Here is a 24,344-nt window from a genome sequence, read left to right as displayed (position 1 = left end):
TTCTAAAATTTTTTTTTTTAATTTGTGTCGGTTAATTAATGAATTAAAGAATTAGAAAAAGTTTTTTTTTTCTGAAAAAAAAAATTCTCAAAAATTATTCAGAAATTTTTTTTACTTATAAAATTAACATATTTTGATTTTTTATTAGTGTTTACATATTTTGTATGTCTGCATAAAATTTTTTAATCAAAAGTGTAAACTTTTTTATGATATAAAAAAAATTGAAAAAATCTGAGAAATAGCAGTGGAATTAATAAAAAAAAAAAAATAGGTTCAATTTTTTTAATAAAAATAAAATTGTTTAAGGTATTACCCTCGTGACTTCCGTTGTCAAAAGTTTATGCTAGAGTGTACGGTACACATACCGGATAGTCATTATTGACAAGCCTAAGACTTTTTGCTGTTTATGTACTTATTTCAGCCAATCACGAACGAGAAACTGATCGTTTGAAAAGTCTGGCAACATTGCATGAGCGTCAATATATTTTATAGTGGTGATACTGTAGTGTTTTGGATCAGCTGTAGACTAACCTCTGTTTTGATACATGCGTTTATTTATTTATTTACTTACATTTATTCGGAAATATAATTACAATGTTTAAAAAATTGACTTATAAAGGACGATTCATAAAAAAAGTCCTTGAAAAACGACAGAAATTTCTAGCAAATATGAAAATAACTATGCAAATAATAAATAGAAAAAAAATAATTGACAATATTGTTTTGTTTTTTCAGAAAAATCAGTAACTAATTTTTTTATTTTGATGTATTAACTGATTTTAAATTTTAGTATTTTTTTTATTTTTTCATCTGACTATTATTTTTATAACTTATGAAAGATTAATAAATATTATTATATTAAAATTGTTAACTTTTTGAATTTTTATAAATATAGAAAAATACTTATTTTCATAAAATAATCATTACTTTTTTTTAAATAAATAAAATTAATAACTATAATATTACGCCTAACTAAATTAAACTTTTCAAATTTGTCAGCGCATGCGCGTCTCATACTTCTTACGCGGCTCACAAAACTTGCGCTGTTGCCACAGCTTTATTAACATATCCCCTCTTCGGCTAAAGTCTGGTAAATTTTTCATTACTTATCAATAAATATCTCTGAAACTGTGAGGTAATTATCAATGAATTTTTTTTTTTTTAAATTGTTTAGTCGTTAGTTAACGTTACTCTCGTTTTTTAAAAAGATCCTAAGAAAAGTTTCTAAGATATAAAAATGTTTGTAGGTAAACTTTTCGATATCCCGTATACCGTAATGTATAAGAACGTTCAAAACTCAAATTTTGAAATTAAATATCTCGGAAACTAGATGGTCAAAAATTCTCAAATTGCGCCAATCGATGCAGAATTATATAAATATTAATCTGCCAAAGTTTAAAAAAAATCCTAGGAAAACGACTCTGGCGAGGGTAATACCTTAAAAAAAATAGACTTTTTCTTATCTAAATAGACATTGAAAAAAAAATTTAATAAGTAAAATTTAATATAAAATACTATTATTCATAAAAAGGGAAAAAAATTGATAATTTATGAAGAGATACTTTTATAAACTCCACTTTCTCGATTTAAAAGTTTGAGTAATACGTATAAGTACTGATTAATAAACCCGAGATCTAGATTAATTCATGATCGATATCCCATCATCAGTATGCCGGTGATGGTAATGTAATAAAAATAAAAAGTAAAAAGAAAACTCTTAGCACGCTATAATAAGACATACTAATATGGATCGACTACGAGGAGTGGAGCCAAACAAGAAAAACAGGGAAGTTGAAGTAGACATAGACGAGCAGCCGAGACTGGACGAGTTGAGTTGTATTATATTATATGTACATTGTGCGGAAGACCGATAAGAATATGAAGAAAAGAATGGAATGGTACGAACGTGTGAGCATCCTGAAGGATATTGCATCAGTTACCGGGAAATCCTCGCAGAATATCAACTCCTTTTTGGTCGTTTTAGAAGTTTATGTTTGATTTTAAACAATTCTTACTATAATTTCAAACCAGCGTGATTTTAATATATAAGAACTTTCGGGTAATAAGGATTAGTAAAGAGATATTTTTAATTAAAAGAAAACTATTGATAAAGTTTGATGTTTATTGAAAAATATTTTATGGAAAAAATTAATAAAAAAAGCACTCAAAAAATTTTTTTTGTTAGGACAACATAAGATAAGTTGTGGTAAAAAACCGTTATGGTAGCATAGAAATTGGAAATCATATGCTATGATAATAAAACATGGGTCATAATAAGTAATTTAATTTATATGTTAGATCAACAAAATAATTTTGTAATTGCAGCAGAACCCTTTAGTTAGTTCAACAAAACAGTTTAGCTGAATTAACAAATCGGTTTGTAGAACCAAATAAATTCTTTCAAAAAGGGATAACGAATATTTTTTTTGGTTTATCAAAAAATATTTTGTTGCAGTAACATTAACTAGTTAGTTGGTCTCACAAATTTTTTTGTTGAATTAGCTCAATAATTTTGTTAAAATAACTAATAGTTACCAAAACGAATTCATTGTATTATCTCAACAAATTTAATTTTTTAAGGCAACAAATAAATTCTATTATTTTAACAAAATCGGTTAAATAATGGTAACGAAATAATTAAGTTGTAACAATAAACAGATATTGTTATTTCAACTAAATGATTGATGTTAAGACAATAGTTTAATTTAGCGGTATTACCAACTGATTTGTTATTGTAATTCGGCTGGCTTTGTTAAAATAACTAATTAATGTATTATCATTAGTAAATTCATTTTTTATTACAAAATATTTTCTTGTAATCTCTTCTTTTGTTAGTTTAAAAAAATATTTTTATGTTTAATGACTATTTTTAACATAAATAACAAAATTAATCAAATGCATTTATTGATTAATAAATTAGTATTTTATTGTAAAATACAATGAATTTTAATAAGTTCTCAAGACTCGTTTTTTCCTTGTCCCCATATATATATTTACAAATAAAGCGAGTCGAGCCTAAAAAAGGCTCAACTAGTCGCATCTCTTGTCTTCTTTTCATCCCGCGCCGTGATTCTGGACCGACCGCGGATCGTGTATGTGTGATGAACCACGACGGAGAATGATCGTCACAGGATCACGGCGAGGACAACGAGCCAATGTTACGACCATACCAGTTAAGTCTCATGGAGAAGAAATAGCTGACGTTATCCGCGGAGAGACAAGTTGGGTTCAACGACCTTTTATTTTATTTGAAATAGCATGAGATAGATGAAGAGTACGTTCGTCTATAAGAGAGTAGGCTTCATCTGAGCTTAAGTCTCTGTTTTAGTCCCAGTCTTGGTCTTGGTCTTGGTCAAGGTTTATAAGTATGAGACTTTTCCATGTATAACTGATGATAGCTCAGCTTATTTGCTACTCTCAGTACTCGTTTCAAGTAAACTCCCTTACTAGGATCCCGGTGTACTCGGACATGAGAACTTCACCGCATAAAAGGCGAGACGAGCACCGCGGTGACAGGTTCGTGTTATTTTATATAACCATGTCCATCGTAGTCATAATAATTTACCTTTACTTTTTAAACATTTATAATTGTCTAATATAAGGTACCGAGGAGTCATAAGGATATTTTTTATGAAATAAAAAATATATTATTTAATAAACAAGTTTTCATGTTAATTATTATTCAAGGACACTTTCTGAAAAATATAAATCGTAAATACTTAATTTTACAATAAACAAAAACAAAATTAAATTTTTTTAATAAAAATAATGTTGTTAAACTAAAAAAAAATTAGTTTACTTGTAAATTGATTAGTTATTTTGACATAATGAGCCAAGTTATGATAGAAATTCAGTTTGTAACACCGATAAATCAATCTGTTGTCTGAACAACAATCATTTTGTTGAAATAACAATATCTGTTTGTTGTTTGAACTAAATTATTTCGTTAGCATTAATTAGCTGATTTTGTTAAAATAATAGAATTTATTTGTTGCCTTAAAAAAAAAAAAAAATTTGTTGGCGTAACAAAATAAATTTGTTTTTGTTACTATTAGTGATTTTAAAAAAATTATTTAGTTAGTTCAACAACAAAATATTTTGTGATAAACCAAAAAAAAAAAATATTTGTTAGCCCTTTGAAAGAATTTAGTTGGTTCAACGAACCAATTTGTTAATTCAGCTAAATTGTTTTGTTGAGCCAACTAAAGAGTTCTGCTACAATTACAAAACTATTTGTTGGTATAACATATAAATTAAATTATTTATTATAACCCATGTTTTGTTATCATAGCATTATGATCACAGTACTATTCCAATGCTACCATAATAATTTTTAACAACTTGTCTTATGTTGTTCAAAAAAATTTCTTTGAATGAATAAATGCATTTGATCGATTTTTTCATTTGTGTAAAAAATAATTACTAATTTTTTTTCTTGTTTGTTGAGAAAAGTACGAATGGAAAAACGATTAAAGTTTACTTTAATGACCTCGAGTGATTATCGGTGATTCTTATCATCGCCATTATCACTAATTACGAATCAATAATAATATTTAACGATAAGTGGTCGTAATTACCTAATTAGTTATTGAATACGCTATCTTAAACCAAGTAGAGTAAAACGTAAAAATATAAGTAATAAATGAAAATAAAAATAAAAATAAAACAACAAAAGTCTCGACTCGACTTAACTAAGAGTAAACTAAAAGTGCGATAATGAAGGATGTCAAGATACGCGCGGATAAGAAACAACGGTTATCGTATTTTTATCATTACTGTGCTGATGGTTAATATTTAATAAAATATTTATTTATAATTTATATACTTTAGTAGGTGTGGCATGGGTTCATATTATATTAAAATCGTATATTGGTATTCATATTTTACTTGGATCTTGGATCTTTTCTTGGATCTTGGCTATCAACTTCCGCCCGTATATCTGGTCTCTGCTTATGCAGGGCCATGCGGCCAACTTATACTGACGATAGTTCAGTGTATAATAAACTTATACTTATGACGTAAAAGAAAAATAAATTTCGATATTTTAAGTCTTGAACAATTTACTTTCTGTTTTACATTAATCTGCTTTAATTTGTAAAATTATTATTATTACACCGTAAAAAATTTGCGGCAAGGATGATTTTCAATTAATTTAATCCCTTTGGAGTAAAATTTATTCTAGAAGGATTTCATCTATATTATTAACTAAAAAAACTCCACAGAGTAAATTTTTTATTTTTTTTTACAGAATAAAAATAAAAAAAATAAATCTTACTCGTTTTAAAATTACAAAATGCGTATTTAGAAATTTTTTAAAATTAATATATTTTTTTTTCTTGGTAGTATTTTTTGTTAAATTCTATCTATGATAATTTATTCGTAAAGAAATTATTAAAAATTGTTACATAAAACTTAATTTCAATAACATTAAAATAATCAACTTTGTTTAATTAAACGTAGCAATGCTAATATTTTATTATTTTTTTTTATTTTTATGTAAGGATTTATCAACAAGACTTGAAAACAAAATAACATTCATCAAATTTTGGTTCAATACTCCAAAGTCAAATTTATTAGAAAAATATAATTTATATTTCAATACTTAAACTTGAAATAAATAGTTTGAAGTGTTTGTTTGTAATTTGGCATATGAAACATTTATTTTAAACTGAAATAAAAATTTATTTTAGTGTAGGAACTCCGTACTCAAATATATTGTTATTATTATTATTACTATAATTTTTATTATTATTAATATTTTCATTATTACTATTATTAATAACAATTTGATATTAAATTAATAAAAATTAATATTGTTATTATTTTATTGTTATTACAATAGTTGTATAATACAAAAACATTGAAGAGTGATGAATCGTCACTCAACCCACCTAAAAAGACCTAACAAACTCATGTTATATAAAATGTACAATAATAAATCCAGACAATAGACGACTCATCGAGTTAGTCAATCGTCGAATACAATAACCAACAATCGGAGGTACCTCCTAGACATCAATAAAACATTAGACATTACACATTAGACATTAGACAATCACCAAGATATATCTGCCAGACGAAATCTGTCCCAGCTGCTTAATAAAAATTAACGAGATAAGTTTACTTACATCTTACATATATCTATACATTCATACTAACATATACAAACTCTCATATATACACATACAGATCCTGGGTTCGCAATAGACTTGCTCAACTGTCAATTAAAAAATTTCATGACTCAATTAGCGAGGCGTATATAATTACCTCATACTTTTTTTACTATTATAAATATAATTATCATTATCATTATTTTTAGTGTGAAACACCTGGTTCGAGGCGTGAACCATCTCAATCATGTGGAACATTACAAAAAAGTAACTATCAAAAATAAAAAACATTTTTATATTAATGTAATTATAAAATGAAAATATAAATAAGAAATAATACATAATATATCTGACTTAGACCCATGGGTAATGAAAACTATTTTGAATAGCAACGCGTGTGATCAAAAAATCTAGCGTGAAAAGGGAAAAAATACTCTTGTACCTTTAAAATACTCTCAATATATTAATATCTCAAAGAACCTCCTCAAATATTAAATATACTTCATATCCAGCATCGCGTAGGCCAAAACTCTTTTGAGTATTCAGTTTCTATATTTACCTAATATAAATTAGGTTTTTTTTTCCAAATTCCAATTTTGTCGAGTATTTGTCTATTATTTTTATTACGAAAAAAAAGTAGACAAATAAATTTTACTTCATTGAAAATTTTTTAAAATTAATCTAAAGTCAAAACATGATAACTTCTTTATAAATTTATTATTATAAATATAATAATGATAGTTATAGTCGTGTAATGAAATACGGAAAAGAAAAGGATGTAGGTAATGTATATAGTAAACAGATGATTCAGTGACAATAGCATGTGGGAGTAGCACTGAATTGAGGACAATAGTTTGTTACGGTAATGAAAAGTCATCTTGTAAATAGTTGTTTTTTTTATATTTAGTGTTTGTTGATAGTTTTAATTGGGACGATAGCGGTAAATAGAAGACTTGAGTTTCGAAACTAATGACAGGTATTTTTTGTGAATAAAAAAAAAATAAACAAATTTATTCTTTCTGGTTAATAGACCAATCTAAAAAAAATTTTTTTTTTCATACTGATTGAGATTCGAACCCTGAACTTGAGTTCAATGTCACTGTTTGTAATTGACCGTCTTAATCCTCTTAAATTTTTTAGAAATAATTTTTGGTCTTAGAAGTGAAATTATGAAACCGAGTCTTTAAGAAAAAAAAAAAATCGCATGCACTTACGCCAAAACGAGCGAGGTAAGATTTTCGCGTGGTTATGTTTACTCGCGAGCCTAAGTCCGTGGATCAGCCCACGCGAATTCGACGTATATAAGTAAAGTTTTTCTTCTTCTTATTTATCTTCTTCCTCTTTCTATTCTTTTATTCTTATCGCCTCTCCGACTACTTAACCATCCTTTATACTCGTTTTTAACAATCCTGGCCGACGCGTAGGCGGACGCGCGTGTCTCACAGTGTAAACTCACAAGACAAGAAGGACCACAACGATCTTTTCGGCCACAAAAACTAACTGCATTTATATTTTTATCGTTTTATTTACAAATCTTCCAAGATCTTAACAATATATTTTCATTTGAATTTCTGTTTGTATATTTTTATTAGCATGTTTATATATTTATTTAAGTAGCCTCAATTTAAATTCCGTATTAACCGACATCAATTTTGTAAAATTACATTTTGACAAGTAATAACAGTAATTATTATTATTCGGGAGACATCCCAATGAATGTTAGTCATTAGAAACATTTTAATAAAACCACAAGAGCCATTTTTATTAATAATAATATTTGTTTTCATTTTTTAGTTCAAAGAAATTTAATTAACGTGGAATTTTTTTTGTGCAGTTAACTAATTTTAATTTTGACTTTAATAAATTTAAAAATTTTATAGTAATAAAAATAAATAAATACAATTATATATTGTCAAACATGACATTATGCGTCAACATACTTGGTCAAGTTGATATTCGTATATTTGGTCATATATGTGAGCATTTGTGCATGTTTGACATCTTGTATGATCATTAATCATATGTGAGTAAATTATATATTTATTCATAAGATCATGTGTGATAATATATCATCACAAGTTACATTACATATGATCGTATGTAATGATATATGATCATGTATGACATCATATGTGACATATATCAGCATATATAACTATGTTTGAGATGATATATGATCATATGTGAATATATACGTTCATCAACGGTTTCATATATGATTATATATGATCATGATAATATGTGACATCACATATGATCGGAAAAATGAAAAAAAAAAATCAAAAATTAAAAATTCATGTTTTCTATAATACATAAGAAATAACGTTCCTAAGAGATAGTACTAAACTACCCCCATCATTTCTCAACCCCGATTATTTAATCAACTTCAAAATAGTATTCCATTTCATTTGAAATTGAGTTATAAAAAATAATTGATATTCAATATCAACAAGCATCGTAGCAACCGTAACAAAATATTCAATTCCACTGAACCATATACGTCCATTGTATCAGCAATTCAATACTTATTGAGCTTCTGTCATGAAAAAAAGTCATCGTAATAAAACTTTCAATATAACATAATATCAATATTATACAACAACTTTTTCTATTTAACAACATAACCGATTATCTGTCTTCTAAAAAATGATTAATTTTCCCACAAAAAATAATTCACAACATTATTCCTTCACAAAAATAATAATCGACTATGACGGCCCGGCAATTTAGATTTATTAGTGAATTAAGCGTGTTTCGAACGTTAACCCTCAACAAAATCCAAACACGTGCGTGCATATTATGTAGTACCGTTTGCATGCAAAATTCTATTGTAAAACTCGTTTTTTATTCTATTTTATTTTATTACAACATTAAACTTTTCTTTCTTCGGTGTTCGTCCTCTTCGCTATTGTATTTTTAGTCGACACACGTTTTAGCCTACACGCCCAAGTTAGTAAGTCCCCTGGGACGTTTTACTGCCAGGCTAAATTTCAATCCAAACACTCACACACATGCAAAACATATATATATTTTTATCTTTTGCATATATGTATAATATCCAAATATTGTTTCTCACGTCCCGACGAAAAAACTCGATAAAGATGTTTATTTTTCCGTAAAAAAACGTTCGATTAAAAAATTTCATAAATAATTATAAATTATTAAAAATTGTACGCAGTAAATTATATATGATGTAAATCATACATGTAAAGATGCGTGGAATGTGTGAAGAAAAAAGTCATGTTAAAAAACCAATTGACAGCCGACAATTTATTTTCGCCCTCGATTTCTCTCTCAATTTTTTTTTATTTTTACTCTTTTTTAATCTCTTGTGTACTTGTCTTAAGTCATTTTGACTGTTAATTTCTCAAGGTCATTTATCTCGATCCTTGTCAATTTTTTCGTGTAAATAATTAATTAATATTTATTTAAAATTAAACAAATTTCATCAAATTACCGATCGAATTTCTTCAATAGAAATTTTCAATAAATATTTCTCCTGCCATGAATGGTGAGTAAAAACTGTCATTACGCGGACATGTGAATCGAGTGTGATCGACCTGCGGGATCGATCAATTCTCGCGGGTCAAGGCGCGGGTTAGTGTGCGCTTCACCTTGCCCTTCGGTATACAATCGATTAATCCTCTTGTATACAACATAGCAGAAAAACTTTGATAGACGTCATGGAGAAACCGAATAAGAATTAATCACCGGCTTTTTTGGCTTAATCAATTTCATTGTGAATTATTTATTTTACAAGAGAACGAAATTTATTTCTTGTTTTATTCAATAATTAAATAATTCATTTAATTAAAAGATTTTTTGTTTCTTCTTATGTTATTTCAGCCAATTAGTTCACGTTTGGCCGCTAGGCGGCATTTTGGCTGGTAAGCTTCGTGCATTTAGAACGGTACGGCTATAATATATAAGGATAATAATGAAATTTCAGTTGTTACATATTCTGAAAATTATATTGTAGCTAATTTTGATTATTACTCTTGGAATTAATATTGAGTGCCTCAAAAGATGCATATAAGAAATCAATAAAGCCATCTCTAAGATATTTTCAGACAGCAATTTGTCGATAAACAATATTTCATATTATCATCCCTTAAAAAAATTTTGGCGGAGCATTACTTTTTTTCTAATTTATGAGGAAAGCATTTTTCTTTACTTTCTTATTTTTTTTTTCAATTCAGAAGAGTAATTTCTTTGAAATAATAGAAAATGATTGCAAACTTTGATATCAAATATAAATTATTTTTGAATAAACATCTTATCGGCTTCAGAATTTACAAAATTTATCTATTGATCATTTTCTTTGTAAGTTTATTTATTGTACCGTTTAAATGTTTATTATTTTAAACGTTTACAATTTGAATTCCAAAACAGTAAAATTTAGTTCTCAATAAAAATTATTTATTTATTTTACTAATTACTTTCTCAATAAAATAAAATTCTCAAGATATGCATATTTGGATTTGTAATTTTTTTGATTCATCAATGCATCTTTAAGTACACATTACCATGAGTAATGAGATAAGAGTGTTAATGGCTTTCAAGTGGCACAACGAATGCAAATAAAATCTATCTATTATTTTTTAAAAATCAGTGAATAATTTTCACAATTAACACAAAAATGCCTTATACATACATACGTAATAAGTCGGCAGTGTAATGATCACAGATTTATTAACAATAATTATTAAAATGAATAATCTCTGAATGGAAAAGGAGATCAATCAGTATCAATAATTACTTAGACCAATTTAAAAGAATTATTAACAGATAAGTAATATCTCAATAATCTAATTTTTATTATCAAGTTAATAAATCCTTTTACAGGTTAATGACTCGGGGATTTAGGCATAATAAAAACTAAATAAATTTTTATCTTTAAGAAACTTGGCAATACGTGTCAATGCGTTGAGTAAATATTAAATTTTATCTCGGGTCTCGGCAGTAAACGACTTTCTAGTCCTGGGTGGAATAAACCTCTTTTTAATATTTTAGTTATTTATTAGTATTCATCTTGAGTAGGGATTTAACGCCTGAATTATATAATATAATAGACAATAATTGACGGACCTTAAATGATTCAACAACGGGATCACCTTATTAGCATTTATGCCCGTTTGATATTTTTTCTCCTCACGTGTTCTATCGCTTTCCGGTGATGGGCTTTCATGACACTTCCTGCTGACTGGATGTACCCATGTTCTTTTTTTTTTTATTATTTTTTCATGCGGAAAATAGCAATGACCTTATTATTGTTTTCCTTTATCCATTTTGTATTGATCGAAAATTATAAAAATATTTTATTTATAAAAAATAACATTATTCGAGTATGTAAAAAATTTTTTTAACCCGTTGAGGACACACGGGTTCATCGGACCCCAGATGAACTTTGAGGAAAATTTGAATTAAGAAGGAAATTTATAAATAAGACTTAGTGTGCGATCTATTGTCGGTTGAAATCTACGCATTAAGTTGTGATACGTCACAAACTTGTTCATGCTGTTAGTCTCATTTTAAGCGACTGACCGAAATTCGTAACTTCAAATTTCAGAATAAGTATATTTTTCTCAAACTTCATCAAATATTGATTTTTTTCCTCAAAACATATCGTTTTCCGAATAAAATGGCGTACGATTTTTTTCGATATCGTAAAAATCAAAATTTCTGCGATTTTTTTTATAAAAAATATTCAGTTTTTTTTTCTAAACGATTTTTCAGTATTTTTAAATTATTAGAAATTAAAAATAACTATTAAGATGTTTAGAGGGAATGTTTTATTAAAGTTTGCTGCCAATTATAAGTCAATACATCACATAGGAAACGAATTAGAAATGTTTTGCTGAGTGAGGTCCACTGGACCCCGTACTGTGTCCTCAACGTCATTTTTTCGACGTGTGTCCTCAACGGGTTAAATATAATTCATTCATTAAAGAAAATGTCTTTTCTCTATTCACAAAAAAAAAATGAAACCTCACTGATTTCACTTTTATTTAGTTTTTTAACATTAACTTACCCGTGCGAAAATTAATTTAATTTACCCGTGCGAAAATTTTTTGATCGGATTATATAAATATTTAAACATTAGTTCGTATATATATAATAAAATCATCATCATATCTGTTAACTTTAATTAACAATTACACAAAATCAATCTATGCCAATTAAGTTCGTAAAGAATTATTTTCTGATTCAGAAATTTAAATTATCAAGTCACATCAAATTGTGTTTGTAGAGATAATGAATAATTAAATGGTACAATAAATAGACTGTTGCAAATAAAGTTATCAATTAACAAATTTGATACATTTTAAAGTCAATAAATCAAGATTTTTATGGACCAAATAATTGTTTAGTGACTAGTAAGGTTGATTTCTCTAGAGGTTATGGGCCCAGTGACACTGTAACTTTTAAAAAATACAATAAATTAACTTGTTTCTTAAGAATTCCCTCGTAAGGTTAATGTGCATGACTCTTTTTAAAATGTTGGTTCAATGTCTTTTGGCTGAATTGTAATAAATATATTTAGACTAGAAGTTATAGCACTATTTTCTACCGCCGTTGAGTAGATACATTACTTATTTTGAAAAAGAAACATTTTTATTCCGATTTAATACAGTCCAGATTATTTTTAATCGATCTAATATTGACTGTCGCTCGAGATCACCAAAAGGTGGCGCCTCCGTCTCCATCTACTAAAATCTACCAGAAAATTGCGTTTGTTAAGTAAAAAGGCGGGATGTTTAAAATTATACTTTTGAAAATATAAATAAAATACTATTTATTGTACTTTGACGCTAAGAAACTTATAATACTTTCAAAAATTAAATTTTTATTTTAAAATGAAGTATATTTGTTTCTAAATATTTGTAAAATCCATTTCGACTTTTCAATAGTAAGTAAGAAGCTCATTAATTGAACTCGAAGGTTTTCTCAACGAACAGCCCTAAAAAAAAGGTTCAAATAAAAATTTCTATATCAACTAAATTCTTTAGTCTTCACAAAAAAATACTTGACACATTTAAAAACAATTTAACCGTCATAAATCGCATAAAACTTACATTCACAGGCACAAGGCATCGATAGACAACCACTTGGAATATAAAAAAAAATAATTTCTTAAAAAACGAGTGTCCATTAAACACTCAAGTATCTTACGATGAGCAAACAAATTACACTTCTTGTCTTCACGCATAGCAGCCCGATCACAAAGTCAGAGCTCAACCGCTTACGCTTTAAAATAATTTAATTTTTTTCGTCATTTCTCCTCAACCTTTTTTCGCGAAGCACCAGTAAAAAATTATAAAGAACTCTTAGAGCTTAGAGAGTCGTCAAGTACTTATCCGTGTGGAAACTCTCATCTTTCATCTAAGACGTAAGACACGTCGCAAAAAAAATGTTGAATTGTAGTGTCTCAATTAATCATTCACTTGTTTTAAAATAATTTTATATAAATAAATACATCATTTATATATGGTATATATAAATATAAAAACAACAAGATATAAACAATTATTTATCATTATATTAGTTTTTATATTGAAAGTCTTGAATAAACTTTCAAGCTAACCATGTAAGGTAAGTCTTGTTCTCATAAAATTTCTCTGTACGTGAACGGTGGACAAACAAGAGTATATATTTTTATGTATATACATATATGAAGAGATGGTGAAAGAGAGAAAGAAAAGAAGAGCTAACTTCCTACGCTTGTTAGAGATAAATTGCGTGGAAGTTAACGCGAAGAGATGTGAAACTACATGACCACACCCTATGCACACCCTTGGTGTGCATTAAATATTACATTCAAAAATATATCCTTGTATTATATTATACTATACATGTGTAGATCATCACAATAAATCGCAGAATAGCAATGTAAGAATCAATAGTGTGAGTATGTGTATGGGTGGTGTGCATTTTTTTTAGTATTATTTATTAACTTTACATGTAGCACTTTGTTCGCAACTTGGGAGTTTATATAAATTAAAAACAAACTTTTTCGAGGGCGCGAGGATTACTTATGATTTTGCGCTGGTACATCATATCAGGTTACGTTATAGTTAATATGGTGTGCATATATTTATACCTTGTTGTTGAATGTTGTATGTTGTATGTTGCTCGTTATAACGTTAAATAAATTTGTCTGATAAATCAGTTTGGATGGAGATTTTTATGGTTTATGTCTCGCTGGGGAATTATTTAGCGGTTTTATGTTTTTGGTGATAAAGAAATTTTGTGATAAACGCAATCAAGAGGGAGATGATTTGTCGGATAAAAACTTAATATTTGCGAAAGTTTTCGAATCCTATAATATTTTAATTTGAGTTGAATTATTAATTCAAAAAAATTTTTAAGACAATTGGTTCAAATTTTTAAAACTTTTAACCCATGAAATCATTCAAAAAAAACATTTGAGCCTTTTTTAGTACTTAACTACTGAAAAATACAAAAAAATAACAGATCTGAAAATTTTGCGGTGACTATTTTAAATGTTTTTCAAAAAGTCTTCAGTTTTAAAAAAAAAAATTAGGAAAACGGTTGACCCTGAAGGCCATCCCTGCAACTTCCCGCTAATTCCATACTTAGGCGCTTAAAATTGCACCAATGGCGTTTTTGAGCTCTTCGAGCTCAAAAATACAATTTATGGGTTATTTTGAGCTCTCCAAGCTCAAAGAAATTGTTTTCCTATGCTTTTGAGCTCTTCGAGCTCAAAAGTCTGATAGGGATTTGATGACACTATTTTTTGAATTTTTAAACCGCAATAACTTTTGAATGAATAAACCGATTTTCACGCGGTTGGCAGCATTTGACGCAGTTTTTCAAGCCTCACAAATAATATCAAATTTTGAATTGATCGCGCTAGGAATTTTGGAGTTATTCCGAAATAACACTTTTTTCGGTTTTCTTTCGTTCACGATATCTCTCGAACGAATCAACCGATTTTGACCGGATTGGTGGCGATCGACGTGGTTTTTTGAGGTTAAGAGCTGATTAGTTTTTGGAATTGAACTATTAAGCCGTTTAAAAGTTATTCTAAAAAAACCACATTTGAAAAAATTTTTTTTTTCAGTTTTTTGAAGATTTCTCAAAATCTATTGATCTGAATCGGTCTAAATAGTTTTCAAAATCTAAGTTTGGTCAAGCCCTTTCGAATGGCATCAACCGCGATGAAATCGGTCAAGCCGTTCAAAAGTTATAAGCGGTTCACATACTTTCACACACACACACACACACACACACACACACACACACACACACATACAGACGCCGTGACAACCTCGCGGGGATAGTCAGGGAAGCTTCCTGTGACCTTCAAACGTCGAGATCTGATGAAAACTCGGTTTTTGCAAAATGGGGTGAAAACAATAACTTCCCGATTTTTGAAAATCTTCGATTTTCGTAGCGGGAAGTTAAAAATTTTGACATTTTTTGAATTGTTATGGAATGTTAATTTTTTTTTTCTTATGATTGAATCAAAAATTATAAATTTGGTAATTTTTTAATTACGTAAAAATTGAAATAAACTTTTATCTAAGCTCTAAATTTGATAAATTAATTCAAAACAGAAAAAAAATTTGAATATTATTTTCTTTTATGATTATGTTAAAATAATTTATTTAATAAAAATTTACATTTTGCCAAAAATACACTTGGTAATAAAAATTATTTAATTTAACAGCAACTGCAAACAATTATTAAAACAAAAATAACCGAGCGATTGTTGAGAATATTTCAAGCTATTTTATAAATACAAAGTAAAACTGATTAGATGTGAATTGAATTTAAAAACAATTATCTTCTTAGGGTACGTGTGTGTGTTTACGTAATTTATACTCTGAAATCACGTTTAGCTGCAAAAAAAGTATAAAAATAGCATCGAGTTAACAAGTATGACTACTGCAGACTGCGGTAGATAAACATTGAGAAAACGACATCACAAGACGAGTGAATATGCCGTACTACATCATATGCTTATCGAGTATATTAGCACGCAGACTCTCAAAGTTATTTTTTTATTATTTTTCTCCTCTTACCCTGTTTTATCCTTATCCTCATTCTCATTCCCATTCCCATTCGCATTCGCCGTATTTATATTTGAGAATACTTGTTTGAGTAAAATTTACTTTACTTAGCTTTCCTCTCGCGTATGTGCATGAATAAATAAAAACAGTTAATTTTCTTGTCCCTCGAACCACGTACTACGTTCGAGAAAATGGAGGTGCTGTGAATAAGATGGAGGAGGGAAGACACGTGGTAAGTCACGAGTCCAAATTGCTGATTCGTATCAACGCTCTTGCGCCTCGTTGTCTAATATATAATTTTGCACTTATACTTATTTATTATCATTATTATTATTGTGGATGTCGTCATTGTTTATTATTTACATTTTACTTTTACTAACCATGACTTTTATTGTTGTTGAGTTTGAGGTTAAGAAATATTTGTAATTTCAATTTAACTTAAAAGTCCCTCCAGGTTATTACGCTTACCTTTTTATTATATACAAGCACGCATAACGCATAAGATATTCAATGATTTTATATAATTATAAGAAATTAAATGTTTAAATTTGCTTAATATAAAATATCTAATTTTTTCCGATGCCTGACGTCAATTCTCCCCTCTTTTACTCTTTAGCCTCGCCCCTGACAACCGTTATTTAGCAACGCTCCGTATAACCGTAATAATACCCCTAGCAACTGTAGCAACGCCCCTAACAACAAAATTTTACTAATTTCCCACTTTATGTGAAAAAATTTTTGTTTGTTTTATATAATTTTTATTTTTTTAATTTAATTTTTCTTAAAGACCTTCAAGTATCGGATCCGATTCAATTAAAATATCAGTAAGGGTAATTATAAATTTTGTCTACTATCGAGTCTGCTACATATAACCGTCCTCTGTTAGTTCAAAAAAATGTGGAAACATGTCAAGAAAATTAATAAAAATTATAACTATAAATTTTTGAGAAATTTTTTCCAACAAATTTAATGAATATAAATGTTCTTAAATTGTTAACTTTTCTCTATTTAATTCTCCGAGCCAGTAAAAAGTAAAAAAAAGACACTTGCAATGATAACTGATACCATTGGATAATGTAATTAAATAATGTAAGATATGGTACACTGTTAATATAACTACACATATCTCTTTATATTTATGTGTAATGTATATGAGTAAAGGCGTATTGTGTGTGTGAGCGTATAGGAGATAAAACCAAGTGTGTCAAGATAAATCCTATGGAAACGACACCTGTATTCTTTTATTTATATATAATATGCATGTATGTATGTGTGTGTGTGTGTATTGTTTAATGTGAGGTACATAGTTTCGGTGGTTTATATATAACACATATTGTAGACATCGTGTATGTTATATATTATCTGTTTGATTTTCAAAGCCAATAAATTGTTCAATTATTTTTGTTATTGATTCTTCGATAATATTACCGATAAATTATCATTAACTAGCACACATATACAGATAATTATTGTGGTATCGCAGATAAATAACTTTTTAATTAACATTTTTGTGGAGCTTGTTTAGTCACGTGGTGTGTGTTATGTTTTATGATTAATTGTAATTGATTTCGAGTAATTGTTTACTTAAGTTTTAACTTCTGGGAAGCATGTGCTTGAGGATCGATGTAATTAGATAGTGTTGTTGGTTATTGGATCCAGATTGTAATGTAGTTTAGTTGATAAGGTAGATATCTTAGATTTATTTATTATTGCACGCCTCAAAGAGCGCTATTTGAACACACCCAGCATGAATGAGAAAAGCCAAAGCTACATGATAAACTAATGCTTATTTTTTTTTTTTTTTCGAAGTTAATGTCTGAAGACTTGAATTATCTACTAGTAAATTATAAATTATAAATAGAAGAAAATTTGGTTTAATGATTTTTGATGTTTTTAATCACAATATACATTTGGGTATTTTTCAAATAAGTTTCAAAAGTAATATTGTTATGACGGGATTAATTACTAATTATTTAATGGACAAATGTCACGAAGAAAAAAATAATAGAACCAACAAATTATTAAAAACTCCTCCAACAAAAGTTTGCATAAAAACTTGACTATCACTAATAAATTTTTAAAATTGTAAAAAGACATAAATTAAAGTTAAGACCTTTTTGATGATGTTAAATTTTACTATAAAAATTCATTTTGAAACAAAACGAAATAAATAAACAAATTTTATCGAGCGTGAAATTCTAATTTGTTTATAACTATTTCGAAAACTTATCGTATTAATTTAACTATCTTAGAAACGCATATGAAACCTTTTAAAAGCATAAATTCAGGTTAAGATCTTCTTAATTATATTAAAATTTAACAAAAAAAATCTGGAAAACGGTTGACCCTAAAGGCCATCCCTGCTTCTCGCTAATTCCATAAATAAGCTCTTAAAATTGCACTTATGACGTTTTTGAGCTCTTCGAGCTTAAAAATATAATTTATGTTATTTCGAGCTCTCCAAGCTCAAAAGTCTAATAGAAGTTTAATAAAACAGTATTTTTTGAATTGTCAAACTGCAATACTTTCTGAATGAATGAATCGATTATCACGCTGTTAGCAGAATTCCACGCAGTTTTTCAAAATCTATGATATACTTGTGAACACAAACTGATCAAACCGAAAATCTTAGATAAATTTGAAAAATTCACTTTTTCCGAATTTTTTCGACAACGATAACTCACGAACCAATCAACCGATTTTCACGTTCTTGGTGGCAATTGACGTGATTTTTTTGGCTCTAATAATTATTTTATTTCATCAAAAACGATCCAAAAAGAAATGTCGAAGTTATGTGAAAAAAACACTTTTTTCGAAATTTTTCGTTTTCGATAACTCTCGAACGAATCAACCAATTTTGATGGGACTGGTGGCAATCGACGTGGTTTTTTAAACTTAAGAGCTAATTAGTTTTTAGAATTGATCAGTGTAGCTGTTTAGAAGTTATTCCAAAAAAACGATTTTTTGAAAATTTTATTTTTGAGATTTCTCAAAATCTAGCGAACCGAATAGATTCAAATTTTCATGAAATTTAATGGCAATAATACTCTTTCGATCGCCACCTATTTCGATCCGATCGGCCGAGCCGTTCAAAAGTTATAAGAGGTTTACATATATACACACACACACACACACACACACACATACATACGAGTTGCAAGCGCCTTTCGAACAATATCAGAGGAAGCAGTGTGTGTCATTTCCGGAACTTTGCCGCTCAGAGTCCTAGTTGAGGAAAGACGGAACCTTTATCAACGAAAGAGGACAACCACACAAAGTGCCAAGGAACTCAGAGCTGAAGAACGGCAGAACAGCATCGCACGATGGCAATCGCAGTGGGACGCCGCGACAACAGGGAGATGGACACACCGTCTCATACCGAAGATCGACGTTTGGCTAAACCGAAGTCATGGCGAGGTCAATTACTATCTGACGCAGTTGTTGTCAGGACATGGATGTTTTCGGACGTATCTTTACCGCTTCAAGAATGATGATTCACCGGAGTGCCCGTCCTGCCCAGGAATCAATGAAGACGCGGAGCACGTTTTCTTTGAGTGCCCATGATTTTACCCACAGCGAGATGAGCTGGAGATGATCCTAAAGAAGAAAATCCAACCAGAGACAATAGTAGAAGCAATGTTGTCATCAAGAGCCTCCTGGAACGCCATCAGCACATTTGCAACAGAAGTCCTTATAGACTTGCGTTCCATCGAAAGAAGAAGAGCAAATGACAACTAGAAGAAAGGTAAAATAACACCTTAGCTACAAGAAGAAAGAGCAGTAGCTAGATCCTCCCCTCACGAAGTAATGCCTAACGGCGGTTTCCATGAGGGATTAGGGGAAAGAGGAAAAGGGGTTTAGGGTTTAGTGGGTAGGGGCGCTAGCGTCGAGTTTTAGTATGACACTGCGTCGAGTCGCCACATATCCAGGCCAAACAACTATGCCTAGAATCCGTAAAAAGGATTCCCCCCCACCCCTTAAAACAAAAACAAAAAAAAAAAAAAAAAAAAAAACACACATACATACACACAGCCGCACGGACACCATCGCGGGAATAGTCAGGGACGCTTCCTGTGACCTTAAAACGTCGAGATCTGATGAAAACTCGATTTTCGCAAAACGGGGTAAAACCAATAACTTCCCGAATTTTAAAAAATTTCAATTTTTCTAGCGGGAAGTTAAAAATTATTTTTTATCATAAAAATATATTTTTATATAAAAATATACCAAATACAAAATTTTTCTTATTCTCGTAATTATATAGATTTTTTTAGTTCCATATATACACTGTAAAAAAAGCGGTGTTAAAATGGACTCATTTTAACACCGCTATGTAACACCTGTGAATTAACACCGGTGTAGCGGTGCTCTTTTGCGGTGTTAAAAATCCGGTGTAATATCGGTGTTACCGGTGTAACAGTAGAATAAATTTACATTGTATCGGAGTGTGAATATTACATGATCCATGAAACAAAATTAATATTTAATATTTATCAAAATAAGATAAGTAAACATTTATTTAAGAATTTTCAATTTTTAAAATTACACAGAAATCGATTTAATGAATGTTATATAACAAGTTAAATAATATTTAAAATATTATATGTTTAGGAACAACATAATAATTATTTTTATCGTAACCATGATGTTTCTCACAATATCCCTAGTAGAAATAATCGAGTTTTCACTGGATATAAACCAGTAACTGGCCAGTGATATCCAGTAAAAACTTGAAATCGCGCCACCTACAACTAAGTCATAAACATTGGTTACACCGACAGTGTATCTTTACTAGTGTGTGTGTGGGTGTGTGTGTTTGTTTATTTTTTTTGTTAACCTGTACGCATCATTATAGTAATTATTATTAAAAAACAGTATAAATAAATCAAAATTAGTGTTTATTAACGTGTAAATAATTTCCAATATATATTTCAAAATGGATGCAGTGAAAAAAAATGACACATTATATAAATTGCGACTGTGGGCATTAAAAACAAATCTCCAATTCAAAATAATCATTTTCTTATTCTATTGTAAGATTTATTATTAGTCTATCAGTCTAATGATATTATATATTTTATAATGTACACATAAACGAAACTTTTTTATTTCATATCGTTTATTAAACATTATTTTGCATTTATTTGACAATTTTAATAACGCCTAATAACCTCAGAATTTGAAACTGACAGTTTCGCTAAAGCCGCCATAATGTTTTGTTAGATCTCTAGTAAAACTTGCCAGTTACAAGACAGAAACTTGATATTACACTGGCCAGTTACTGGTTTAAGTCTAGTAAAACTGGCCAGTTACTGGCTAAAAACTTGATTTCATTTCTACTAGGGATAATGGATGTTTAAAACATGACAAATCTACAGCTGTGCAAAAATAAATTATCTCTATGAAAATCATTTAAAAAACGTTCAAAATTGTTCTAAAAATGATTCAAATTTGTTGTAAAAACACTCTAAAACTGTCCAAGAAATTTTCCAAAATTGTCTCAAAAATATCCGAAAAATTTCTCAAAAGTATTCAAAATTTGTTCTCAAATAGTTAAAAAAATGTTTTAAGTCTATTCAAAAAAGGTTCCACATTTAAGGAGAAAATTTCAAATAAATTGCATTGATTCTAAAATTATCTTAGAGCTATTCCGAAAATCTTAAAAAAAATACTTGAAAATTATGGAATAATAACTAAAATGCACTATTTTGAAGTTTCCGATTATTTGTATGATCTCCCAAAATTGTCCTTCAATAATGGTGTTAAAGTAACACGGATCGAAAATTTACACCGAGAGAATTTCACACCATTATTTCACGCTACACAGCCATGTAAAGTGCTCCGGGTCCATTTTTACATCGAAATTTTTTACAGTGTATTTATTTTAATCAAAAAATTTTATCTACTTAATATTTTAAACTTTCTAAATTAAATACTAACTTTTTTTGATTATTTATTTTCAATTATTAAACATAAAAAGTTTAATTATAAAAATTGTGTTAGTTAAAATATTATCAACACTGAAAGCGGCAGGATGGCCGAGTGGGTTAAGTCATTATATCGTTAATTCGTTCGTACATCATGCCGTGAGGCGAGGGTTCGAGCCCCGACGGTTATTCGAATAGTTCCAAACCAACCGTCGGGGGTCGCTCCGGTAGCCGACTTGTACTGGCATGGGGTTTCTCTGTGGTTTCCCCATCGCCACTGTTCCAACAGCCATTCGAAAGAGGTGAGGAATAGGGTAAATACAGTACAGGAAGCGCAAGTCGGTCCACATCCGCAAGAGATACGCAGAGATTATAAAAAGTTGAAAGAGCAGGTTGCGATATCTATGTGCGAAATTTGAAAGGCAGAAACTTTGAACGTAGTGAAATTTGAAAGAAATTCGAACGCAGTGAAATAGAGAGAGGCAGTACAATTGAGATGAAGAAATTCTAAAAGGCAGTTCTTACTGCTGTACAATGTAACAAATCTATCTATCTATTATCAACACCGGAAAATTTATAACACCGATTTAACACCGAAAAAAAATATTTACATCGCGAACGGTGTTACTGCTACACCGATTTCGGTGTTGAATTTAACACCGGAATTTTTAACACCGTACACCGCATGGACTCACACCGGATTTTTTTACAGTGTAGCTTTATATGACTACTTTTTTTTGTCAATATCTTAATACTTGAATTAATAGGAAGTGTATGGAGTATTTAACATAAAAAAATAGTAATCATAATAATAATAAACGAACTATGAATGGTGACCATTGTATTTCATTTAAAAAAACACGTATGTGTACACAAAAAAAAAACAATAATACACTTACTCTCGACTTGTCTTAGCCACCATGACCCATTTTGTATTTTTCTTCTCAGATAAATAAAATATAAGAACTCTTTCTACATTCAACGCTGCGTACAACACTCGGTAGACAATGCTGCATGATATATATTACACTAATATAATGTAACCTGTACGTTCTGTGTAATATATAATGTCCAATTCTTCCAGCATTATATTATTTTATTTTATTTGATATATTTGTATGTTTATTTGTGTTTTTTGATGTCTCGAGGGCACATAAAGGGTTACATCTTCAGAAAAACAAAAAAGTACCCTGAACTTAAGTTCCGAGTTATCGCGTGCACCCCTCAAGCTATGACAAAAACTCGGTTATTATTTAAAGTTACTTTGGTTTATTTTGCAGGTTCTCTTTCTGCTGGTCCCTCTGGGAGAAATTAATGCAGGACGGATTCCTTGTAACTGGTCATTTTACGCCCCGTTAAATATCACGAGTTAATTTGAGGACCTACCAAAGTGAATTTACGTTTCAATGAATTTAAAAATTTTATCATGTAAAGTTTATTTTACATAAATTCATATTCTCATTGAGTTGAGAAAAATATTTGATAAAAATTATCAATACTAAAATTTTGATTTTTTTTTTAAATTACAATTTCAAAAATTGCAAAATAATCACTCAGCCTCCGTTTATTTCTATATTTTACCAAGAAATTTTCATTGTAGCCGTATTTGGTGTCTACTCCATTGTAAAAAGATGTTACAATTTTTTTTCGAACTATCACGTCAAAGTTCTGTCAATATATATACAATAGAGATCAGCAGCGAGTATATTTGAAAGTAAATAAATACAAATAATAATCATCCGTCTATAAATAATGTTGCTAACAAAATAATAAAGAAATTTTTGTCCAATATGTGTTTGCTAGTAAACAGAAAATGCTTCATATTTTTTTCGCTTGGAAATGTTATATGATGAAAATATCAATGGAGAGGAAGCGTCTACATACGAGCCGACTCAAGCGCCATCATACGGTTCATTTTATAACTTTTATCAGAATTAAAACTAACGCAAAACTATAAGTCAGACACACTTTCTGCGAATATTGACAAAATTTGAATCTTTAAGATAGTTTCAGCGTGCAATAGTGTAGTTAGAGCCTATCCTATTTCCAGAAATTATAAGACTCGGTACAGATACTCACATATACTACCAGATATTTTCGGTTACGGCGACCTAGCAACGTTGCTTCGAGCATGTTTATATTATATAGCTTATATACAGACCTGGCATTTACTGTTTAAGCTTCAAAATTCCCGCCCTCTATGCTACACTAATCAAGATCGCAGTGCGGAAAACATTGATAGATCACTATTTTTCATAAAAATGACTTGT

General features: G+C 29.2%; 2 protein-coding genes across 2 annotated transcripts in view; both read right to left on the bottom strand.

Annotated features, from left to right (window-relative positions):
• The window catches only part of LOC123265150 (coiled-coil domain-containing protein 43), a 50,147-nt gene that overhangs the window by 1,672 nt on the left and 24,131 nt on the right, over positions 1–24,344 (bottom strand). The gene's annotated exons all lie outside the window — the stretch shown is intronic.
• Positions 1–24,344, bottom strand: part of LOC123265094 (semaphorin-5A) — a 127,704-nt gene that overhangs the window by 79,245 nt on the left and 24,115 nt on the right. The gene's annotated exons all lie outside the window — the stretch shown is intronic.

This window comes from Cotesia glomerata, linkage group LG5 (genome assembly GCF_020080835.1).
Source record: "Cotesia glomerata isolate CgM1 linkage group LG5, MPM_Cglom_v2.3, whole genome shotgun sequence".
In the NCBI taxonomy this organism is placed as follows: Eukaryota; Metazoa; Arthropoda; class Insecta; order Hymenoptera; family Braconidae; genus Cotesia; species Cotesia glomerata.
The sequence above is the reverse complement of the archived record's forward strand: the minus strand, read 5'-3'. Positions and strand labels throughout refer to the sequence as shown.